This window comes from Gymnodraco acuticeps, unplaced genomic scaffold (assembly GCF_902827175.1).
Source record: "Gymnodraco acuticeps unplaced genomic scaffold, fGymAcu1.1, whole genome shotgun sequence".
Taxonomy (NCBI): Eukaryota; Metazoa; Chordata; class Actinopteri; order Perciformes; family Bathydraconidae; genus Gymnodraco; species Gymnodraco acuticeps.
The window spans coordinates 356,109-361,489 of NW_022991451.1; the positions used below are offsets into that span (position 1 = coordinate 356,109).

The following is a 5,381-nucleotide window of genomic DNA, read 5'->3' on the forward strand; positions in this document are numbered from 1 at the left end:
ACCATTTTATTTACAGAACAAAATGGCACAAAGTGACAGCAGGGCAGCCATTTACATAACCATTTATATTTACCTCATCACAGGTAAACTTCGTTCAGTCAGTAAGGACCCTGGAAAAGCACTGAACAGGTCCAGGAACATTTTCTTCAACTTATGAATATAGATGTTTTTTTTCAAGTCTGAACCCTTTTCATTAGTGATGTTACGTTCGCGAACAATACGATTCTTTTGAACAGCTCTTTGGTACGAACGAAGGGAACCGAGTCTTACTTGGTGAGGGTCGTTCTTTTTGTTGTTGGTTCAATGCCTATACCCCAGGCTCACCAAGCTCATGGCGGAAAGGCTTTGCATTGTGGCAACGTCAGTTCCGTCATCAGAGAGAATATTCTCCAAGATGGGACAAATCTTCTCAGAGAGGAGAAATCGCATTAAGTGCTCAAAAGTGAGGAAACTTGCTTTCCTGAATGCAAATTTGCCAGTTAGTAACCCCGCCCCCTTTTTTTTTAAAAACCGACTATTTTGAACGGCTCTCGGAAAGGAACAGAGCCATAAGATCCGGCTCCCTTCAAAGAGCCGTAATTCCCATCACTATTTCATTATACAATGCCATGAGCTGCTTCCAGTAAAAAGATGTACGGTACATTTAGATATACAGGACGCAAAGACTGGTCCTTACTGACAGAACTGTCGCTTTTAGGTTCCATAAACTTGTCTTCTAGCATGGTAATTTCACAATTATGACAACTTATAAACAGAAACTGTCCTCTTCTGGGGTGGAACCCTAACCCTTCTGGCAGGAAATCTGGAGCAGATGGCCATATAACACTCTGGTCTTCACTATGCGGTCCTTTAGTACAGCTTCCTCCTGAGCTTGGCCTCAAGATTACTATTTTAGGAAATAACAAGCATATTGACAGCATCATTTAGAATAAGGACATACAGTGAATAATACAGAGGCTTTCATCTGGGGCAGGTCCTGGGGGGGGGGTCGATGTGAGCCCCTGTGATCTCCGTCTCCTCTGGAGCAGCTGTTGGCAACTGCTTGCTCTTCATCTTGGCTTTAGCCATGTTGTAGTCGCCAGAGTCAAAGTACTTTTGCCCCTTCTGGAGACCTTGATGAAGCAAGTCAGAGACCCCAGGTTTTTTTCCTAAATGTGGGTATCTGGACTTCAGTTTAGCCTCCTCTGACTTCTCAGGACTGATCACCTTGTCCTGTACCTCCTTGTGGATGGAGGTGTTGGAGGAGCATAAGCGAACCTCCTCTGATTGGTTAATGATCTGCTTTCGGACTCCTCCCACTTATCAGGAAATCAAATCAGTTATTTGTGTGTGTAGACAAGGAGGTCAAAGGCACATGGGGTCTCCAGCAGAGAGTGACTGTGGACGTTATCTGTCTGATGACTGAGCAGATTTCACCCTGAAGGGTCTTAATGGACGTCTCTCTGGGGGCACTGCTCTCTTGGCTGACTTGTCAAACTCAATGTCAAACTGCCATCTCTCCAGCTCTTCGTTGGTTTCCAGACATGTGATCACCAACAGAAACTCCTGCACTGTGCACTCAAACAGCCACTCTCTGAGTTGAGACACAAACCTTGGTCAGGTTATTCTTCAGTTTGGGATCAGTGGTCAGTGAAGGTTCATGTCATAGTGGGAGACCCTGGTGAATGGAGGATAAATGCCCCTCTGATACAGGATGCTGTTGATGCCATAACTCGGCCAGAAGCTCTGCGCTTCCCTTCAGAGTAATTCCTTTCAACATGCTCGTCATTTTCTCCCACATTTTGAATATTCTAGACTACTAACCTTTGTTGTTGTTTTTCTGTCCGAGCTTCGACTACCAGCCGTTCAGTTTGAAATGTGTCCGCTCAGTCTTACCTCACATCATAATTAATGATTAGATTTGAACATACCCTAGTCTTCTTAACCTTGTTAAGAGTGTTTTAGATTCCTAACACTTACTTTAAGTTTATCTATGTTTCCCTGCTTGAACTATAGCATGGTTGCCATGCCTTGCCGTATATCTTGTAGAAGGCAATCTGAATACATTTGATCAATTGACATCATTATTAAGTACTTAGGTTATATTTCCCCATATAAGCCAGAAGCCAATCACGTCACTTGTTGTTACAGTAAGGATGTCACTAATGCACACTATTATAATGATGCAGACTATCTGAAAAGAGAACTGCATCCGCTAACAGGAAAATTACATAATATATGTAATGAAAAACTTGTGTCAAAAAATCACCTTCCTGTTACTTCAAAAATGTTTTGTTTTACAATTAAAAGTGATGTACTCAGTTACCTAATCTGCAGTAGCACACTATTGTAGCCTGATTACTTTACGTCACTTTTGGCCAGTGGCGAGCCGTGACTTTTATACCTAGGCCCTCCAAAATGTCTTCTTTTCGTATCAAATTGTATTCTTTTCATGAAATAAATCTAAAATCACAATTTTGGGGGATAACTAGCCCCAATCAAAACTGGTACAAGTGTTCCAGTAATCTTATTATGCTTTTTTTATGTAACTGTAAGGGAATACAGTGACCTTTTGTTTGTTGTATCCTGATTACATTATCTAGTTACATGTCATCTGTTACACTGAAAAAACTGAAGCATTGACTTTTATTAAATATTTTATGTCAACACATTTAATATTACTGTATGAGGTTAGTTGAACGCAATAATATGAAGTTTAACCTCTTTAAAGTTAAGATTACATCTGTTGACATAATACAATGAATTAAAGTCAATGCTTCAGTTTTTTCAGTGTGGTTATGATAGCACTGACCAAGTTATCCACTGAGACCTCATAACACAACCGCAGATTGGGGTGATTCACAGCCAAACAATATGACTTTAACAAGCTGACAGATTATATATACATTTTTTATCATTTAAACCAAGGAATAAGACTTTTATATATCGATTTATATAAAGGTCTTATGGCTGAATCAGACAGGGCTCTGATCTTTGAGAAAGATTCAGCAGCTACCAGGATTCTACAGGGACGAATGCCTCCGCAACAACATTCAATCTTGAAAATTACAGAGTAATGGTGAGAAGTGTCATGGTCTGATAAACCTGTAAGAGATGGTTCACAGAATCACCAGCAATGCAAAAGCAAGGTAAATATCTAAGGTAAATTCTGACCCATAATAAACTAGAAAAAAAACAAGTTCCCATTTTGAATGTCAGTCTGAAGTACTCACATATTGGATGCAACCAACAGCGACAGCAACATCTTTCCTTGAGCTACAGCTGCTGACTGGCTATCATGGTTTACGACAGAAAACATCTGTTTTACTGGATTTTGTGGTTTCTATGAACATGCAACATTTGCACTGTGAACTGAGTGAAGGTGAGTTCACCTTCCACTGAACTGCTTTTACTTTTTGGGTGCATGGAGATCTATAAACCTTAAAGAATGCAATGGTTAAAGTCTCGTGATTTTTCCAACATCTTTCTGTACTGTTTATGTGTGTGTGTGTGTGTGTGTGTGTGTGTGTGTGTGTGTGTGTGTGTGTGTGTGTGTGTGTGTGTGTGTGTGTGTGTGTGTGTGTGTGTGTGTGTGTGTGTGTGTGTGTGTGTGTGTGTGTGTGTGTGTGTGTGTGTGTGTGTGTGTGTGTGTGTATGTGACTGGCTCCCTGCAGGTCGTGGAGAGGCGGTGTCCAGGAGCCGCTGCAGGTCTTGTTAGCACAATGAGCAGCAGTCAGGGACAGTGTTTGTGCAGGTGGAAGCCCCTGCTGTCAGAGCACACATAAATCTGCCAGGGTTGGAGTCCATGTGTAACCTGCCCCTCCGCCAGGACAGACATGTTTACTGCCGCAGGATAGCACAGCTACTGACCACACTGAGTCTGAGGTCGGACTCAGGTTAAACTGTTTGCATGAACTTCTGATTAACCGGTCACTTTCTCAACAAATTACCTATTCACCAGATTATTATTCCTACTTATTTACTGTGCCACCATTATACATTAGAACGAATTGAGTGGTTAGCATCGCAAGGGGTCCCTCAACGAAATGCAGAAATGAAAGCGTTGTGGCTAGCATGTTTATGATACTTACCAGTTTTGTTCAGCAGGATAATCTCCACATATTAACACTTTTATGAAGCGTTAACTCAATTGGCAGAAATAATAAGCTAAAGTTGGTGATGTTTAGTAGTTTATGTATTCACTTGTTAGCAACCACTGTTTTTATGACACATAGAAGCATTGAACTATCACGAGTGGAGCATTTACTGACATATTTTGTAGTGAAAAGTTCAAACATTCAAACATACCTGGTAAAATGTTCAAAGTCTATCCAAAACTCGACAAAACAAATAAAACTCACCAAAACTGTCTTGCACAAAATAAAATGGTTACCCACTTCAAATAAAAAATATACACAGACCAAGAAGATTCCAACAACGAACGATTCCCAACCAAGACAAGAGTATGACTTCTAAAGAGTCGTCCTGAGACCGGACATCAGTGCTTCCAATAACAGTATTGGTACAATCAGCCATTGGTATAACACAGGCCCAGATCCTACCTGGAGCTCTTTTTAAAAATGTTTTAGAGCACACTTTGAACACTACAGCGGTGTCCTGACGAAATGTCCACAACAATGTTTCACAGAATAATGTGCAGACCTTTATCACTGAAAAACACCTTCAGGCTGTATTTTAAAACCTATTAACACTGTTCCTGTTCACAACAATGCCTAACTGACCACTCAAACATCTACTAATGTGTGTCTTGAGTGTTTTCTTCTGAAAAAGTTTAACATTTAACTGTGACTGCTGTGCTTTATTGAGGGAAAGGTTAAGTGAGTGTTTCCATTATTAACCTACCATAAGCCTCGGGGAATAACTTCACAGTGTATGTTTGTGTGTGAGTTCTAGTATGTTATTTTGAGAAGTGGTTTGAGTTAGATATTCACTGTGCAGATGATTTGATGATCCACAAAGCTCTCAGGGAAATATATTGGATAAAGCTTTTATGGCTATAAAGATGTGGATCAAACTCTGTCCTCATTTTCAGTCAGATTCTTATTGGTTGATTTCTCCATCAGGTGATGAAAACTCAGACATCTGATGACATTTGTGGCTTCAGGCGCGCAGCTTAAGAAATGCTTGCTCATGCTAGCTACAGGAGAGAACATTCAACGTTGTGTTCTATGTCTGTTCGATGTTTAAAGAATATCTTAGCATTTACGGAAAACTCTTATTTGAATCCTGATCCGGACACCTATCATGCTATATTTGAACAATATATTGTAGGGCCATACCTATATAAAGTATATAAATATAGTTTTTGTTTCACAATACCAAAAAGATCCTGCATTTTAGCCATGCCTCATTTCGCTCTATTGGCTCTTTCCAGCGCTGTT

At 40.4% G+C, this 5,381-nt stretch overlaps 1 pseudogene; it reads right to left on the minus strand.

Annotated features, from left to right (window-relative positions):
• Positions 1-919: 919 nt before the first annotated feature.
• Positions 920-1,768, minus strand: LOC117532942 (annotated as a pseudogene).
• Between the last annotated feature and the right edge of the window lie 3,613 nt (positions 1,769-5,381).